The sequence below is a fragment of the Callospermophilus lateralis genome, chromosome 11, assembly GCF_048772815.1.
Source record: "Callospermophilus lateralis isolate mCalLat2 chromosome 11, mCalLat2.hap1, whole genome shotgun sequence".
In the NCBI taxonomy this organism is placed as follows: Eukaryota; Metazoa; Chordata; class Mammalia; order Rodentia; family Sciuridae; genus Callospermophilus; species Callospermophilus lateralis.
Genome location: NC_135315.1, coordinates 86745894 through 86766401, shown reverse-complemented (window position 1 = coordinate 86766401; position 20508 = coordinate 86745894). Strand labels below are relative to the sequence as shown.

General features: G+C 44.2%; 1 pseudogene; it reads right to left on the bottom strand.

The window, feature by feature from the left end:
* Positions 1-6593: 6593 nt before the first annotated feature.
* LOC143410649 (nucleoside diphosphate kinase 6 pseudogene) lies at positions 6594-7172 on the bottom strand (annotated as a pseudogene).
* Between the last annotated feature and the right edge of the window lie 13336 nt (positions 7173-20508).

Sequence of the window (20508 nt, the reverse complement as noted above, 5' to 3'; positions counted from 1 at the left end):
AGGAATGAAGTATCCCACAACTGTAATACTCCCATGTGTTCCAAAATACAAAGAAGTAGAAGAGCATAACAGGATGTTTGGAATTGCAAACCATAGATGTATATATAGACATTGATGACCATTTTTCCACTTTTTTGTTTATTGTGAGCTTTGAAATCTTGGGGAGGGTGAGGGTATGGCTCGGTGGTAGAACACTGGCCTAGCATGGGTGAAGTCATGGGTTCAGGTCCACAGTTCAGTACCACAACAATAAATAAAAATTAGAAATGGAAAAGGAAAGCCCAGGATCTGGCACCTTACTTAGCAGTGGCTCAAGCAGAGTGGCCACTCCTTGCTGTGTCTGGGTTTCTTTAACTGTCAAGCACTCATGGGATGACACATCAGTGTAAGTGTTGAAAAACGGTGCCTGGCACGTGTACCACAAGGCGTGTGCTTTTGTCACACCTGGGATCAGAGCAATGTCACCCCTGGTGGTGGAGAGAAGCCCTTGTTCACTGCCCATCACCCAGCTGGCTCCAGAGGGTATCAGGAAGTGTCCACTGTCCCTTCCCTCCCACAGCCTGGCTCCATGCTGTCCACACCTCTACTCTCAGGACTTCTCACTCTGCCCCAGGGGCTGCCATGGCTGGAGACCTGAAGAGTGAGCACCCCTGAGAACCAGCTCTTTTTTTAAAAGGGAGGTTTGGGGGCTGGGGTCTTAGCTCAGTGGTAGAGCGCTTGCCTTGCATGCTTAAGGCCCTGGGTTCTGTCCCCAGCACCACATAAAAATGAGCAAATAAAATAAAGATATTGTGTCCATCTACAACTAAAAAAAAAATACTTAAAAAAAGAGGAAGGTTTGGTTTCCAGGTTTGATCCTTCAACAGGGTTGTTCATTTCCTCCTAGTTATTTTGTTTTTGTAGGCAGACACCAACACATAAACAATGTCTAAGTCAAGACTATAGTGGTTCAAGTGCTGGCTTAGAAATGTACAGTTGAAATGCAAAGATAAGTTTCCTTAATACCTTAATGACATCCAGCTTCTTCAAGAGCTCTAAAGACATCATCATTCCATATTCAGGTTCCTGGGTACCTCTGCAATGGGGGAAAGGATATTCTATCCTACTGCTAAGATTTATTTCTCAACCTGAAGACTAAGGTACATGCTGCTAAAATAAAATTTTCAGAAAATGTAAAATTACATACAAAAATACCATTTCCAGAGGTGTGTGCAGTGGTGCACACCTGTTGTGCCACTGCTTGGGATGCTTGCGTAGGTTCAAAGCTAGAATCTAAGAGTTCAAGACCACATGAGAGCACATAAGACCCATTCACAGGGAAAAAGAAAAAGGAAATCAGAAGAGAAAGAGAAACTGAGTCTCATATAGGATATGAAGGATTCAGGCAGGTGTTACAACCAGCTCACCTGAAAAGCTAAAGGGGCTCAGATTTAAGTGGAATAAGGGAAGTTGAGATGAACTGCAAATGGAGACCAAACTGAGGTTTGCACACTGGAGAGGAAGCTGATTATGTCTGCTAGACAATGCCGGCAGCACACACACCCCCACTGCAGACAGTCACAAACATGCCCATATCTCAGAGCAGGCAGAGGGAGCCTGGGGCTCCAACTCTTCCCTTGTTATCCTACACTCTTGAATGAGCCCAGAAAACACCAACCCTCAAAAGGAACCACCACACCCAGCCTGACTAGCAGCAAGACACTGGGAGGAGGGAATCACAGGGCTGACTGGGCACTCTTGAGATGTACAATCACAATCCCAACTGGACCTCCGAAGCTACTAGCCAGTGCTGACTCAATCCCCGGTACATAATTCCCCTTTCTGCAATATTACTCTTCTTTCCTCAGGTCTCCCAAAGTAATAGAGGTGCATAAACATTCCCTCCCTCATGGGAGCTTTCTGGGAATCAGCCCTAACTGTAAACACACAAAATTACAAGACATTTTTTAAATATTTGTTTTTTAGCTATAGGTGGACACAACATCTTTATTTTCATTTATATGTGGACTGAGGATTTATATGTGGTACTGAGGTACAAACCCAGTATCTCACACACTACCTATGAGCCACAACCCAGCCCCACAAGACCTTAGTTGTCTTTTGTTTCTGATTATAGAATAAGGCAGCACTTCATGCCATAAAAAAGAAAGAGCTGAGCAAGGCAGGGTGGTTTTATAAGAATAAAAGCATTGAGGAGAGTGAAATTGGTCATTTCAAACTCTTTTCTCTTTTTGTTCTTTTAAGATACAAATGACAGGAGACTGTACTTTGACGTATTACGTATACATGGATCATAACTCCGCATTGTGTAGAACCACAGAATGGGAGGCTACTCTCAAAGCCAGTTTTCTTACTCTGGTTCAGGCACTCTGGTTCTCTGGTTCTGGTTGTGCTTCAAGCACACAACTGAGGTGGAGCAACTCTGCTCTGGTCTGATCATTTGCCATTTCCAGTCCCAACATGTCCTTGATGGCCTCGTGATCACAGGTTTGAAGAGCTTCCATGATTCTAGCTGAAGAAAGACAACTTCCTGACAGGACATGGCTCCATGTGGATATTTCATACTTTTTCAGAGAACACAGTGTACCAGGCAGACGACTGTGACTATCAGAGGATCATACCATGAGTTTAAAATACAGCCATTAGCCAGGGTCTCCCTGAGCAAAATCAAAGAGTGAGCCCAATGAGTCTCAAGGCATTTCAACCAAGTCACTGGCTCAACAACTTCTGGCACCTGAGGCTACACAATACCCAGAGGTATTATTCCATGTGCCACAAGGAGTCCTAGCAACTGCCCAGGCTCCTCCCTTTTCGGCCAGTAAGGAGCAATTCTGTTATCTAGTATCCTATCACTGGGTTCCATTAAAACAAGGAGAGAGACAAACCCTTCTAGGAGGCTGTCTATTGAAGGGTCCTCCTCACCACTGGAACACAGTGGCAGAAGGGCTGTTGTGAAAGCTAGCCACCAGCTAGACTAACCGATCGCTTATGTTATGTCAAGCTTTTTTGACATCACAGGTCCACCCTCTGTCAAGTGACCCAAAGGAGCCACTGGATGTGAAAAGCTAATGACAGCATCTTCCTGCCAAGCGAAAGATGTAGTCATAAGCAAGGAGAGAAGAGGATCACATAGGGTAGTCTTCTCTGGCCATCTTGGGGAAAGCTGTGCACAGCCTCGTGTCGTCAGCCTCCAGCGGGGTCTGCAGTCTCAATGTCTCTGCTCAAGGGGGCATCAGGGGTTTGTGGAGCTCTCTGTGTGGTTCGCACACCGACCGTGAGACGTGTCCCTGTGCTCCATGTTGCATTGGCCAGCTTCAGCTCCTTGGCCTTCTGGAACAGGGAAGCTCTTCTTAGAGACTCTGTGGGGGAAATCTGTACTGGATGAACCCCAAGAATTCAGGATCCAGTCCAGTCAACAGGCAGATAACAGACTCAAACCCAGTGAGCAGAGCTAGGGTCTCATGACAGGTAGCCTTTCTCTAAACATCCTCCAGGCTAAGTTGCTTGCCAAATAAATACAGCTTCATTAAACATGTCCGTATTCCTTCCATAATGCAGCAAGAATAGAGGTGTGACTACCACATTTAGTCTTTAAATTTTCTTTGCTGGAACTTCTGAATGAATCGCAGATTTGTTGTTTTCAAAAGTCTCTCAAGGCTAGGAAGCCATAATAAAATTCCAAATATATCCATTACAAATGCACCATTTTTATTAATGTTATACAAAGAACTACATTGCAATTAAAAGAATAGTCAAAAACAGTTTCCAAAGCTGGGAGGGAAGAAGTAGCAAGAAAACGTATTTACTTTTCATTCACAAAAGTACAGCCAACATAGTTCATAGGCTATATACAATCTGCCCTTTATAAAATTCAAAATTTTTAGTTTCATCAGAACTACCATCATAATCTAATTTTAGGAAATTTTCATCCCCCCCAAACAAACAAACATACCCCACACCCATCAGCAATCACTCCCAGGTCCCTTATCCCCCCAACCCCCACCCCACCCCCTGGGGAGACCACACATCTATTTCTGTCTCTGTAGATTTGCCTATTTATGTAAATGAAATCATCATATATTAAGTGATTCTTGTGTCTGGCTTCTTTTACAAAACAATTTTTTTCTTAAGTTATCCCACATGTATTAAAATGTTTCTAACCAGGTATGGTAGTGACAAAAATAAAGACAATTTTAAGAGTTTATTATTTAAAGTTCCCAAGAAGAAAGGACACACCCACATGGGGAGGGAAGTATCAGGGTCATTCTGGAGCCTCAAAGAGGAAAATATGGCCTTTGTTGTGAGCTCTGCTGAAAGGAATGTGTGAGGCAGGTATGCAAGTTTGGATGCTTTGATTTGATTTGATTTGATGCTTTGCACAGTTTCAGTGAGCTGTGGGATACAGAGGATTATCAAGTTGTCCAGTACCTGGCTCTGGTGTGACTGAGTGCAGAACTCTCACTTAGTGTGTAAGAGTATATTAAAGAAGATATATAGGGGTATGAGCTCTGGATTGGTTAAAACATCAAAAATGTGCTCATGGAAAAATATTTGCAATCTCTAGGAATTAGCAAACTCTACGAGGGGCTGCCTAACCAAGCCCCCAAGGTGGCAAAACATCTTAAAATACAGAAAAATTAAAACGTGATTAACACACCACATTGGCCCTGGCCTATAGCTCAGTGGAAGATCTCATACTGAGCCTGCTCGAGAGCCCTAGGTTAAATCCATAACCCCTAACTTCTCCGCAAAAACCTAGCATATTTTAGCATACATTAGTACTTCTTTATATTGCTAAATATCTCAGTGTATGGATATATCACAATGTTTTAGCTACCATTTGGTGGACATTTGAGTCCTAATTTGGGGTTATTATGAATAATGCTGCAATTGTTAACAAGGAAAACCTAAATAAATTCTCCACTTTCACTTGCTCTTAATTGAAGTAAAAATCACTAATTTTGGAGGGCGCACAGCTGGGCAACACATTATCAGATTTCCACTAGTATGTCCCTCTGTGATGTGTGGGTTATGAATATAACAGCTACTACATTACCCGGTGGGTAACTGTGCTAAAAAACTGCACCTCTTCAGAAGAACAAGAATGGGATGCACAGGTCTGGCATCTCCACCTTCGTATTGAGTCTATCTCCTTTGCTACTTAATCTTTGGGTCAGATTCTATTCAACTCTGCATGTTGACATGTTGATCAGTTGAAAAACATTTTGTCCAAAACTTTAATACAGGGTTAAGTGGACCCAGCCTTGCTTACTTTCTCTCCTCAACTGAAGGCTTAAGACACCTACCAGATGTCACAGTGGGAAATACCAGAGCATGAAAGGATTGAAAAGAAGTGGCCCAACAATTTCCTGGATATTCTCTACCTATTCAAAGACATGCATGTCCTTCCCTTCACTAGCCTGTCCCTCTCACTTATTATTCCTGGTCTACGTCTCTAACCCCTCAATGTCCATTCAGTTCAGAAGCTGATTTTGAACAAAGCTCTCGCTCTCTTCCTTTCTGTGGCCACTGGATAAAGCTTTGCTTTCTTCCCAATACTGGTCTCTCAGGACACTGGTTTTTCCATGGAACAAGGCTCCAAACCTGGGTTCAATAATCCTACCTGCATTCACAAAAAAGATTTTATGTGAACATATATTCATTTCTATTGGACATATTAATGAGTGGAAATACATTATTTTATCACAACTCTATGCCTAACTATTTGAGAGGCTGTGAGTGGCTTCATTATAAATTGCCAGGCATGGTGGTACATGCCTGTATCTCAGCAGCTTGGCAGACTGAGGCAGGAGGATGGTGAGTTCAAAGCCAGCCTCAGCAAAAGCAAGGCACTAAGCAATTCGGTGAGACCCTGTTTGTAACTAAAATACAAAATAGGGCTGGGGATGTGGATCAGTGGTCGACTGCCGCTGAGTTCAATCCCCAGTACCCAAAAAAATAAAAATCCCCACCAGCAATAGATGAACGTTCCAATTAGTCCATATCATCAATAGCACTTCTAATGTCTATGCAGTATATCACTGCCATTGTGATTTGCTTTTCCCCAATGACTAATGATATTGACCATAATATCATGTATTGATATCATGTATTGACCATTTAGATATCTTTTCTAGAGAAATGCTAATTCAAGTCTATCCATATTTAAATTGGGTTATCTATTTTATTATTGAGTTGCTTATTAAGAGTTCTCTATAGGGATTTATTTATTTATTTATTTATTTGAGAATTCACAACACTGACTTCTATTAAGGAAGAAAAGCTAAATACTGTTTATATAGTCACTGTATTTTCCAGGCAGGTCAATTGGGCAAGCTCTTCCTTGAAGAGAGATGAATACTTCTCAGTCAAAAAAAAAAAAAGAATCATTTTTTTCTTTTTTAAACAAACCATGAACATTCTAGGGAAGAGCTAGATAGCTAGATTCTGGAGGCTCTGCAGTGAGGACCTAGGCCCTCTAGCAAGTAGTGATGCCAAGTAGAAATAACACCATGAGCCCAGGCTTCCCTGGTCCCATGAGAATGTTCTGGACCAGAGATCTAGGAGAAAAGTCTGGGCATTGCTACCAATCCTCATCGTTTGATGGGCCCTCTTTGGGCTGGTCCTGGGCCTCCTGTTCCAGATAAACAGTGGATGCCTCCCTCTGTAGCACACAGGACCACAGCACAATTGGGGCTCTTCCTCCTCATACCAGCACTTTCACTGAAGTCAGGAAAGAAGGCTGCAATCTTTCTGCTGGCTGAAACCACAGAGTCTGAGCCATGGGTGGTGTTGGGCGTGTCTGAGATGCCAAAAGTCCTATGAATTGAATCTGGGGACATGTGGCATGCTCGAAACACTCTGGTGGGTCCCATCAGTGTCCTCCAAAGCTGGATGGCATCCTTGTGAGCAAGGATATAAGCTCGGATTGGCCCACCAGCCATGAACTCCACCAATCGCTGATAGAAAAAACACTCTTCATGTTCTTTGTAAAACTTCTGGCAATCTTCCTTTCTCCACAGTAGTTCTCTCATTCGTACAATAAGGAACTTGTTGCTCAGAATCTGCTGATGAACAGCCCCCAGAATCAATGGGTGAGCAACTGCATCAGGCTTGATTAGGGCTAGAGTAAGCTGCAGAGCCTTAGGGCTTTGCAAAATTGAGGTCATCTCACTCCCAGCCAGGTCGACGTTCACCTGATCCTCCAGCTGCAAAACTAAGCCTCTATAGGGTTTTAAAACATGAAAAGTTCAAGAAGTATAGTAATTAAGAAAAAAACTACTCCAAAACACTTTGGACTCATTAGAAAGTTCATTCTTACATATGTTTAAAGGGAAGGCAGGTAATGAGGCTCCTGCCAACTCAGCAGGTGCCTGGATATATCCCAGGACCCACAAGGAATGCAGAATCCGGGCCCTTTCTCAGGGCCTGAGTCCACCTACATTGAACACATTCCCCAGTGGTTAGTGTGAGAAATAAAGACTGAGCATGCTGGCCCAGGCAGGTGTGTGGTCTACACACAGGTGGTCAAGGACCTTACGCGCGCAAGGGAGCTCTGCAGCCCTCCACACAGAGCCCCCAAGGTTGAGCACACTGCTGTAGCCTCAAGTGTTGCCCTGTCCAGTCCACAGTAGGGAACAGAGGGATACCCCACCCTCACAGGCAGCTTTCTCTTAGATGAGGCAAAAACGGGATCTCAGATCCTCAGAGGGATCTCACATCACTACCACTCAAATGCCCTTGGTTCCAGACAAATCACATGACCATAGCCAACAACAGAAGGCTAGGAAATGTCACCCAGAGTGGGCAGGCACACACACCAAAAACACCAGTGGCTCTGGGTGAAGGAACACATGCTCACGCTCCCCTAGGGAGGCCACCAGGAGTCCCTGCCAGTTGCCAGCAGCAACTCAGAGTCAGACTCTCTAGGGCAGGCCCACTCACCAGGCCTTCTCATCAGGATGTAGCTCCTGGCAGTTCAGAGCCCATAAGGGATTCCACAAGGTACAGCCCTGCCACCCACACTCTGGCTGCAATAATGGAACCAGAACAGAGACAGCCAATCCCTGTGGGAAAGAAGGAAAGCCACTGTGCAGAAGCCACCAAGGGGCCCTAGTGATAGAAAAACTCTTTGGGGCAGACACTGGGAGGATAGCCTGCCCTGACAGTGGGGCAGGCTTCCTGACTCACCTCCAGTTCTGCACCACGAGAAGCTCTGTGGTTCCTTGTTATCCTCCACGGCCACAGCTGAAGTTGGTGAGGCTCCCGGTGTTCCTAAGGATACAGGTCCTTCAGAACTTTGCTGGTTTTTCACAACAGGTATCCCCCACTAAGGCCACACCTATTTTGGAAACTGCTTCCGTAAGTGCCAGACACCAACCATAGGCCTGCTTCCCGTATTTGGGTTAGGAAGGTAAAGCATGACTCATCGGCTCCCTGCTGTTCCCAGAATGCAAGTAGAAAAACAGCAACAACTCTGCTGGAAGGGATGATCTCTTATGTCAGGCAAAAAATTGCTTCACTCAGCTCCTCCTCACACTCTCCCCCTGGAACGACACCTGCACCTGCTCTGCTTCCTACCTATAGTTGTGGCAGGTCTTGCATTGGGGGGAACCCACCTTACAGCACTAGGCAAAATCAAAGGCTAGAACGTGCTGTGAAGACAGGTTTGGGCAGGTGCACCATCACTGCTGCCGGGCTCTAGGGCTCAGCCACATCCGGGATACTTGGTGCCTCCAGTGGCCCCAGCTGTGCTTCTCAGGGCACCCACCAGATGTTCTGTCTACTCCATGTGAACTGTCACATAAGACTAAGGAAACAGGGTTCCATTAGTGTTCGTGAAAACAAGTATCCTTGACTTCCAAAGGAGCACCAGCTTATGTAGGAAAGAAGTCATGCCTTTTGTGTGGACAAGATACTAAACTCCAAGAGAACTTCTGCAATGACTGAACTGGGGTCCTGCCCCAGGGGATATGCTCCAGGTTAATTCCGTGTGGCAGTGACTACCCCAGACATTGATAAACCCAGCCTAATTCCCTCTTAAGATTGGGAGCCGGGCTGGGGTTGTGGTTCAGCAGTACAGCACTCACCTGGCACGTGTGAGGCCCTGGGTTCGATCCTCAGCACCACATAAAAATAAATAAAATAAAGGTATTTTATTAAAAAAAAAAAGATTGGGAGCCATCTCATCACAAAAGCATAAAAAGTTAATTTGGACTTTATTATAAATTACTGCAATTTCTAAACTTGCCTGCCCATGCTTTGAACTCACCAACGTCTCCATTCGGCCCATGTATTCTTAACAAGCTAGTGGCTTTCGTCAGGGACAGAGTGAACACAGTTCAGATGATGGTTCTGCGTACCCACTACCAAGCCCTAGACCCAGAAGGAGAATCCTACCAAGATGTAGGGCCTGCCCGAATGAACCTCCAACTGAGGGAACCATGATTGGTCCCCAAGTTTCCAGACAAAGAGGGGAATGAGAAACTGATGTGACTCCATTTTGGATAAACCAGCCTCTACCTTAGAGAAGGGCCTGTCCAAGGGGAGGTGACCCTTGTTTTTGGAAAACCCACAGAGCGTTCCTAGGCATGTGGCTACCCTGCTGAGTTATTTGTCTGTTAATAACAGAAAAGGCCTGTGGTGCCAGATGTCCCTGACTCAGCCCTTGCAATCCCTCACGCCCTATCCACCTCTTGAACTAACCAATCACCCTTACCCAACTTGTTCCTGCTAATGAATGTGCTAATTAATGTTAAGAGTTGTTTGACTTTCCCACAGTATGAAATGATTTGCTGTATGATGTTGTGACACATAGAGTATCCCCCCAAAACCTACAAAATCTCACTCCTTGGAACTGCTGCATCAAAAATGGTTGTGAATCCAGGCTCGAGCTTGCAATAAAGACTCTTGTGTGCTCCTGGTTGTTTTTTGGGGTCCCCCAAATCTGGTATTAAAACATACCTATGGGTCATGTTTCTAAACCCACAAAATCTGTCAACCTGTCAGCTTCTGCATTCGGCAGCCCCCACCCCTTCCAGTTAATGACATGATCTTTGGCTTTCTAGAAGCAAGAGTCTTGGGTGGAGAAGACTTCCTTAATAAGAGCTTCCCTTCACTTTCCTCCACAGTCTACCAGCTCTTTGATAAGTTTTACCCCAAGCACCTCCCTTCCAAGTGCCAGAATCTGAATTAGAGCAAAGAGTAAGTCCCTCTAAACTTGTTGATTTAAATCAGTATTTGTCTCACATGATTGTAGAAAGCAAAAGGAGACTCAGGACAAGCTCCAAGGTCTGGACTGGAGTTGGCTCTGTCATGGTGCCTTTGTCAGCTTCCCACCGTGGTGACAAAATACCTGACATGAGCAACTCGAAGGAGGAAAGATTTATTCTGCAGAGCAGAGAAAAACTGCTCACCTGTGATGGTAGGGAAGCAGAGAGAGCCAGGAGCTGGGAAGAAGATATCCCCTTGGAAGTCTCACCCCCCTGACTCACCTCCTCCCCCAACTCTAAAGTTTCCACCAGCTCTCAGTAGCAACACCAGCTGGAGACCAAGCCTTCCAGGGAGCCTTTGGACACAGTCCAGATCCAAGCTGTAATGCATAGCCTCTACTGTCTGTGTCCTTCTTATAGATGCTACTGACCTATGTCCCCCAGGAGACAGTGGAAGGAAAAAATCCCAAGTAGACACCTTAACACAATGATTTAGTATTTCTCATGATTCTTCCAATGATATTGGTAATTCTCCAGTTTCTGTCCAGCTTGGCTAACACTGAGAGTCGAGGAAACCCCATCACTTGTTTAGGACAATAGCTAGGGGCCTCTGTCCACTTGGTCTCCCAGGTTAGCTTGCATCCTATATGATGCTTATGTTTTTATTTTTTTTAATTTTTTTTTTTTTAGTTGTTGATAGACCTTTATTTATTTTACGTGGTGCTGAGAATCGAACCCAGTGCCTCACACATGCCAGGCAAGTGCGCTACTGCTGAGCCCCAGCCCCAGCCCAGATGCTTATGCTTTTAGATTTTGATGTTTTAAATCTCCATGGCAAACAACTGGATTTTAAAATGGTCCAAGGAATTAAATAGATGTTTCTCAAAAGAATATTTATAGATGGATGATAAACATATGAAAAGATGCCCAGGGGCTGCAGGTATAGGTCACTGATAGACTGTATGCTCAGCATGTATGAGGCCCTGGGTTCAAACCCAGCCCAAAATAAAAAGGAAAGGGAGAGGAAGAAGGGGATGGAGAAGAAGAGAGAGGGAGAGGGAGAGAAGGGGGGAGGAAGGGGCTCAAAGTTAGTAATTAGCATGGAAGTTCAAATCAAAACCAATAAGATACTACTTCATACCCACTATGATGGCCATAATAAGAAAAAATAATAAGTATTCGTGAGAATGTTAAGAATTTGGAATTATCCATTGAAATGTAAAATGATAGGCCAGCTGGGTATGTAGCTCAGTGGAAGAGGGCTTGCCTAGCATGAGCAAAACCCTAGGTTCAATCCCCAGCACCACCCAAAACAAACAATCAAACAAACATGGTAGGCCAGGCCTGGTGGCACATGCCTATATTCCCAGCTACTCGGGAGGCTGAAGCAGGAGGATTACAATCTTGGGGCCTGCCATGGCAACTTAGTGAGACCCTTGTCTCAAACTTTTTTAAATAATAAAAGTTGTAAAAATAAACAAAATGGTGCAGTTTCCTTGTAAAATACTTGGGCATTTTCCCCAAAATGTTAAATATGAAGTACTATGTGATCCAACATCTCACACACACCCTATGTGGGCAAGGGAAAGGGTTCTCTTCTGGAGGGATGGGCTGGCTGAGAAATAAAAGCTAAGAAAATAATATTACAAACTAACCACAGGACACAGAAATATAGTTTCAGAGTGGGGGCAACGACAGGCCAAGCTGACCAGAGGGGTGCAGCTTCTAACAAAGAAAGTATCCCATGCCTGGTTATTTATATTGGCACAGATCAAAAGGATTTCACAGGGGCTGGGGGAAGCTCAGTGGTAGAGCACTTGCCTTGCCCGCGTGAGGCACTGGGTTTGATCCTCAGCACTACATAAAACAGTAATTAATACAACAAAGATTAAAAAAAGCATTCTATAGAAAGTTCTTCGCAAAAACAGGGTAGAGGTAGGGGTAAGTAGGCTGCAAGGTTCTAAACAGGTCACACCCTGCACAGGCCTTTGGCAGAGCTGGGTGGGAGTTCACAATGTATTGGGCCATCTCACCAGATACCAGATCTTCCCATTCAATGGCTTCAGTGCTGATCTGGTCCACGCACATTTCACGGGTGGGTCCCTGCACCAATAATTCTACTTCTTGGGATAGAAGAATCAAAACATAGGTCCACACAAAACTTGTGTAGAGATGTCCTCAGCATCATTTTCCATAATTGCCAAAATGCAGAATATCAATCAAAGATTCAATAAATAAAATGTGGATTCATGTTGGAATATTATTTGGCAGTAAAAAAAAAACAGTGAAATATGACACTACTAAAACATGAAAAACCTAGAAAACATGACTGAGGGAAAGGCTTAGGCAGTCAGGGCAAGAGGGCAAGAGGGCAAATGCGGAGGTCCGGGAGAGGCCGGAACAAAGGAGCATGAAGAGGGTCTTCTGATGAGGTCAACTTCCTGCTTGACAAAAGAGCCTGTGGACACAATGGGGCATTCAATAGTGAGGCATGAATGGACAGGGAGAAGATAAGAAAAGGAGGAAATTCCAGAGACTATAAAAAGAAAAGGCCCAAACTCCCCTACCAGATTCCCAGCTCTGGGGCCCCTTCTCTTTGGAGAAGTCTCTCTCTGTATCTCTGTCCCTTTTGCAATAAACCTGCTTCTTCCTGCTATCTCTGTGTCCTGTTCTTCAATTCTTTGCAGACTGGAGACAGTGAACCCAGCTCCCTAGACAGTAACAATATTGAGTGACAGAAGCCAGTACATTACCACATATATACCATGTCATTTATATTAAGTGCCCAAATAAGCAAATCTATTAAAACAGAAAGAAGATTAGCGGTTGCCCAAGGCTAGTGGGTTTGGGTTAACAGGGAGTAATACAATTGGATAGAGTTTCTTTCTAGAGTGATATAAATGCTCTAGGATTGATTATGATGATGTGTGTGAATATCTAAAAATAACAAAGCCATTGAATTATAAAATCTGAATGAATTGTATGGTATGTGAATTATTTCTCAGTAAGTCATTATGTCAATTATATCTCAGTAAAACAGATTTTAAGAGAAAAACCAATGAGAAGGAACTCAAAAAGGGTAAGGACATGAATGAAACCAGATTGGTCATAAATGGATGGGTGATGAATCCCATGTTTCCCTTTGATTCTGGTTTTGTACACAGTAGGAAAAAAAAAACACCATGGTTTAAAGTTTTAAAATAGAGGTGAGTTTTGGCCGGGGAGGTGTAGTTCAGTTGTAGAGCATGTGCTCAGCATTCTTAGCCCTGGTTTCAATCCCCAGCACAACAGAAATAAATAAATATAAATTTAAAAAAAGTGAATTTGCACAATGAAAAGGAATAGGGTAGAATATCATTGGAGAGGGTCATCAGAGTGTTAAAACACAGTCCTTCCCAAGATAAATAAATCTTTTCTTCAAGGGAATTATCTCAGCAAGGGCAGCTTCCCTTGATCAAATTGTTTGGAATTCCTCCTTGGGGGCTGGGGATGTGGCTTTAGCGGTAGTGCGCTCTGGCATGCATGCGACCCGGGTTTGATCCTCAGCACCACATACAAACAAAGATGTTGTGTCTGCCGAAAACTAAAAAAACAAATATTAAAATTCTCTCTCTCTCTCTCTCTCTCTCTCTCTCTCTCTCTCTCTCTCTCTTTAAAAAAAAGTCCTTTATAGTTACAGATGACAGTAGTTTAAAAAAAAAAAGAATTCCTCCTTGAATTTTTATTTTCTAGGCCTATGTGTATATCTTTATCTACAGATATGGGGAATCTTTATCTTTAAAGTGTGTTTTATCTTAAAAAAAACATTTAAAGCAATCATTCTGTGGAATCAGATGAACCATCAAAGCAGAAAATATTTGTATCTGAAACATAAAATGCCGCAGTCTGGCTGGGCACAAAATCAAGAGCCACTCAAGCAGGAACAAACTTTATTTTTTGAAACTGCCGCCAATGCTCCGTATGCATCCGGGAAGATTCCCTATGGACCCACGCCAAGTTCTCCCGGAACCCAAGAGGCGGTTCCTCCTCCGGAATTCCCTCCTACCGCACTTCCCCAAACAATGGGAACTCTCCAGGAGTCCCATAGCAGGCCGGGGTGGACAGCAGGAGTCCAATATCCATATGAATGCAAATCTTAAGATAATCATATCATCTCAATGGCTTGTTGGCGTCACTTTTCAACCAAAAATGCCATGTATCATATTACTTGGCTGTGGCTCTTAGCAATAAAAAACATTTCATCTAGCATATTCTACTAGCTGCAGATGTAGCTCAGGGGTAGAGCACCTTCCTAGCATATGCAAGGTCAGCACCATTAAAAAATAATAAAATAAATTTTTCTACCAGTTGGTGTATGATAGCAGCAAAAAGGCCAATAGTTACTTGTGAGTTGCTAATAATCTGCTTTTCAATTTTTTTTCATGGATATGATAGGGGCAATAATACCTCAGTGTAGATAATTGAATGAAATGTATTAAATATTTAGCCATTATTACATTATATTACTGGTAAGTTATCTTAAAGTAAATAAGAATAACTATATTAAGAAAATAAATAGTGTTTTTTTTCTTTTCTTTTCCTTTCTTGTGTTTGGTTGTGCTGGGGATGGAACCCAGGGCCTCGCACATATTCAGGACTGAAAGTATTGATTCACAGCTGGCTCTATTTGACCACAAGATGCTTTCCCTGGTGAGTTCAATACAAAGGGAACCCACCTCATGTCTGAAGCCTTGCTTTTCTGTTGTATTAGGATATTCTTCCAGCCTATTCTGCAGAGAATTTCCCCTTGAGGAAATCAATCCTTAGCCACTGCTAGATGGTCTGTCACCCTTCAAAAATTATGAACGCTAGCTGGGCAAGGTGGCGCCTGCCTGTAATCCCAGTGGCTTGGGGGGCTGAGACAGGAGGATTGTGAGTTCAAATTCAGCCTCAGTAAAAAGCGAGGCACTAAACGACTCAGTGAAACCCTGTTTCTAAATAAAATACAAAAAATAGGACTGGGGATGAGGCTCAGTGTTTGAGTGCCCCTGAGTTCAATCCCCGGTACCCCCCACCCCCCAGAATTTATGAACTCTAGTGGGAGGGAGGAAGAAAGAACCAATCCCCGCTGAGAGAAAACCAAATATCCACCCATCAACTGTTAATCAATACTTACTGTCTGGCTGGCTTTTAAGCACATTTTAGGAAAAGTTTACTTTGGTTACATGAACAAACGGGGCTCTTTTTCTCCAACCCGCTGTGCTCTTATCTCCCCTGGTTCACAGGTTCACCCCCGAGACTGTTGACCCTCTTCTCTCAGCTGGAACCCCATCCCGGCCCTCCCTCCTCTGCTTGGACCCTTCTGGTGCCCTGTTGCTGCTTCTCCAGGCACAAGAGAACGTTGTGTGTGGTGTGTGTGGGGGGGACGTGTACCCGTGTGCTTGGGAGAGGGCACACACAAGTGTGTACAGATTACCTACAAGGAAGCTAAAATCGCTGGCCCTCTGGTTTGACTTACAGTTCAGAGAGTATAACTTAAGATGTTTCAAATCGTGAAGAGAGAAAACCAGAGAGCATATTGTAAGGGAATCGGGTGGTATTTGGCCCCTGGTGAGTGCAGAGCCAGCAATCACAACCAGAGGTGAAAGAGTGAGGAAGGTTTACTATTGCAGCGAGAAGGGTGTGCACTGGAGATTATTGTCAAAGCAGTATCTCCCCAACAAAGCGAGCAAGGAGCTTCTCATACATAATCATAGAGGTAGTATCCATCAGCCCAGGTGGCAGGGGTCACTCATCAGGTGTTCAGAAAACCAGCGGACTGGATTGCCTCTGGGTGGAGAAGATTACTTCAGGACACCTGAAGGCAGTGAGTCAGATGCAAGGTCAGCACCATAAAAAAATACACCCTCTCTGGAGGGTCTTCACTGAAACACACACAAAACAAACCTGGATGGTCAACAGCAGCTCTCCCTCCCCCATGCACAGGTGATTGCCTTGGGCTGACGGTGCGCCTCAGGAAAGTTCATGGCACTCGCCTGTGAAACAGTCATGCTAAGTGGGATCTTCTCACACTCCTAGATGTGGGACTGTTAATAGAAAGGAAAGGAAGCCAAAAAACAGTAAGGGCTGCAGTAAGCCACCTTTACATTGTGGGAAGTTCTATAGGACAAATGACATGCTTTATTTTTAAGGGGGAATAAGAAACCCATAAGCTAAAGATAATCAAGAGACATAGCAATAAAAAGCCCTATGTAAACATGGATTGTATCCTGATTTGTAAAAGTCAACTCTAAAATATTTAAAACAATCAAGAAAATTTAAGCTCTGATTCAGTAAGGAAAGAAGTTGTTAACTTTGGGGGTGATTGATACCGGTCTTGGAAATCAGGATCAGATCCTCGTTCCCCTGGTGTTGAAGATTAAACACCCAAGAAATGCTGAGAAAAGTCTAGAAAGCAAGTCTTATTTACAGAAAAGAACAGAAATAGACTTCTCTGGAGAGAAGGGGACCCAGAGCTGGTATCTGCAAGAGGGGTGTGTGTCTTGTCCCTTTATAGATCTCAAGTTTCCTACCACCCCCCACTTCCTATCTTGCCTGTACCACCAAAAGATAAGAAAAGAGCTGTCCTGGAGGTACTCATTAGCAACTCCTTGTGTTTTGAGGAGGGATTCCCTGGAGGTATCCTTGGGTTAGAGGGGGTGTTCTGGAGGTGTAAGCATTCCATTTCCTTTTCTTTGATAATTAGCCCCCATCTTTCTGACCTGATCTTTTATTATCTACCCTGAGTAATCTGTCTTTTGTTCTTGGCTAATTCCCCCCTCTGATTAAGGGAACCCTGACCCCTACAAGGGGAAATGGGTGATGGCTGCTCTAGCTATGCCAGGCTGAGAGGGGGCAGCGTGAGGCAAGCGGTTTGGGTTTCCCTTTTAGAAACATTTCAGGTCTTTAAGGGGTCCATGGTAAAAGTCTGGTTTGTAAAGAACAGGTTTTAAAGTCATCTGGACATGGATGCTTCTATGAGAGAAACAAGAAGACATAAGTACTGGAAATAGATTAATACAACAATAAATACTGCCACATGCAAACATGCCAATTAGTGTGATGATGATAATGAAGACTGGAATTTGTCAATCAGGAGGTACCAGAGAACCAAGAACTAAGAAGTTGTTCCCACGACGAGCCGGTGAGGTCACAGCCTCTATCTGGGAATGTAAATCTTTAAGACTATTAGTTACATTTTCAGAATTGTCAAGAATATAAACACAGAACACAATTTTTATAATGTCACAGAGATCCCTGTATTTCTGTCACTTAGGGCTAGATAATCATATTAGCAAACACAGATCAAGACTGCCTATGTAGGAGTTAGGAAGATTTGTAGGTCTTAAATTGACTAAAAAAGCTTCTGACTCTGATTGTCTCTTTTGATAGTCATTAGGCAATCCTGTCTAACAACCCTTCTTATATAGATAGCCTCCAGTCTCACTCTTGGTGGGACTGATACAGTATACATCTTAAGTTAAATTAAAATAATTATTATCCTTCCTTTTAAATTCTCAGGTATGGCTGTGCTTTGGTTATAACTTTCTGGCCAGGTGTTTAAGACCAAGCTGGTCAAATTGACCTTGTTCCTAACTATTAAGAGTTGGCTAAGGGCTTGGGTTGTAGCTCAGTGGTAGAGCACTCACCTAGCATGTGTGAGGCACTGGGTTCCATCCTCAATACCACATAAAAATAAACAAACAAAATAAAAATATTGTGTCCACCCTGATGTTGGGGCCTCTAGCCAGCAGCTTCCCCCCTCCTTCTATGCATGACCTCTGGTTTTAATTGCTGCCTTACCAGTGTGGTCACAACCCCTGTGCTTTTTCATAGGTGGCCGTGAAAAGATGTAAGCCTCTGGATTATCCATCCTCACCATGTGACTTTTAACCCTGGGAGTTAATCATTACAAGTCTTGTAATGAATCCTGATCTCTCTGAGTGGAGTCTACCGTTCGTTAATGAACTTTGGAGGAGCAGACTTGGGCCTCACTAGAATGGAGGATCATAGCCCAATATAATTTATACTTTTAGTGCCATTTGGGTCTTTTAAACAAGAACTGAGAAGTCCTTTGGCCTGCACTTAGGAACCTCAGATTATTTCCTTCCTCTTTATAGAACAGGCTGAGCTGTAGGATGGTATTGAAATTTGTATTTCCCCCTGATGCCATGACTCAGAGAGTTTGTATGGAGACCATGTTTGGCAGCAGCAGAACACTAGGGGTAAAGGCTGGGATAAAGAATTTGCACTCGCTGTGGCCCAAGGAATCTCCAGAGGGTGATGAGGACACGTAGTGGTTGTTGAATGCTTAAGGCCCTTTTCCTGGAGGAGGAGTTTATGGAAGAGGAATTGAAAGCACCTCCCTCCAGATACAGCAAGAACCGTGGGGACATTCCCTACAGCCTTGTAAGGGCTTCATATGGGAACAAAGGGAACCCAGGCACTTCCTAAACCAATCCCTGTAAAATGTCCCCCTCTCAACTGGAGTCTGATCTGCAGGGGAGGGGGTGTTCAGGAAGAGGGAGCACAGGAGAGTGCAGATCAGCTCCTCTGGAGGTGCCTGTCCCTGGGAGGTTCACTCAGCACTGCTTGATTGATCAGTCCCCCCAAGTTGCCCTATGAGGGCTGTCGGGAGAGGAGGTCAGCAGAAAAGCCCTTGAGATTCACCAGGGAGTAGCCCCTCCCCCGCCAGAATCTCGCATTGTGTCACCCCCCTGTTCATCTATCAGGGCATGCAAAGGCAAACTGGGTTTAGGGACACTGTCTAGGGACACAGATGCTATGCCATCCGAGCCTGGGTAGGACAGTGAGGAAGAGCTTTGGCAGAACCCAACATGCCTGACCTGAAGGATAGGTGAAGAGGAGCCACCTAGGCTGTGAATCCCCTAACCTGAGTCTTGAAGAATGGCAGCTTGCACTAACCACGTTTAACTAGCCAATGGGTGCCCATTATTGTCCCCCAGAAAGAAACACAGAAGGGTGCACCCCAGAAAGATGTGGGGTGTGGAAGAAACTGACCTTGGTGATGATCCTGGATGAGCCCCCATCTGATACCCACCTTGAAAATCAGAATTGGGTCATTGTTTCCCCCGGTGTTAAAAATTAAACACCCAACAAACACCCAGGCAAGAAAACAAGTTTTATTCAGGGGATAGAACAGAGACAGGGAGAGGGGTTGGGTGGGGATCCTCAGGAAAGGAGCTGGGACCCAGATCTGGTGCCTCTGGGAGGGGGGATGTCTTACCCCTTTATAGATTTGAAGTTTCCCTTTTTCTCATGCCTACAGACCAAAAGGCAGGGAAAGAGCCATCCAGGGGGTAATTGCTTGTGTTGGAAAGTGTGATCTTGAAGTGTTAGCAATGGTTAACAGGGAGTCCTATCTCCTTGTCTTCTTTTCTTTGATAATCAGCTCTCTGTGCCTTGCCCCTGTTTCATCCTGATCATGCAGTTTAAAGAAGAGTCCTTGTGTTTTAGGAGTTCATGGCAAATATGGAAAAATTAAGATGGCTTTAATTTTAAAACCAATCTGTGGGGTGCGGGTGAGGGAGTCGAGAGAGGTACTTACAACAAGACTGTGGATGTGTTAATAACTGCTGAAGGCAGGGTGGCAGAAGGGGACAGTGTGGGAGAGATGGCACCGACTAACCCCAACCACCACAATGGTGCTGCTTAAAAAATCCCTAATCAGAGGCCTTGCCACTTGTGAGCCAGCTCAGCTAGAAGAGTATTTTCTTTGATTAAAAGGTCTCAGTACAAGGGTTGCACCAAGGTAAGTAGACAACCCCTAGAGAAGTCTCAAGCCAAAAACTGATAAGGGGGTGAAAGTCTAAAAATGTGACCTTCACTTCCTACAGTTGTGAGGGAGGCAGGAAGGGAGTGTCCAGCTGTCCTAACTGCCCAGTCCCCAGTCCATTTGATATATAATTCTCAAAAAAGTGGTGTAGGCAGCGAGCTAGCAAAAATAATAGACTGTTCTTAAATCTCCATACTAATGATGCTAAAAAATGAACCATTCATCAGAGAACTCTCTTCCAGTCCAAAGCACCCACTTCTGTCCTTCTCCCCCTTGTGGCCCTCACTTGTATTCCTTCAGTGGACTCCAAGCCTGCCTGTGGGGAACCCTCTGACCTTGAAGAATTTGAGATCCCAGGTAAAAAGAAAGAAAGTGGGAGGGGAATGAGCCCCTCAGAGAAAGGAATATCACCAGGTTGTTAGCTGTTGCTCTGGTGCTTTCAGGCACAACCACTTGTACTTTTGAATGACTTGGCAAAGTGGA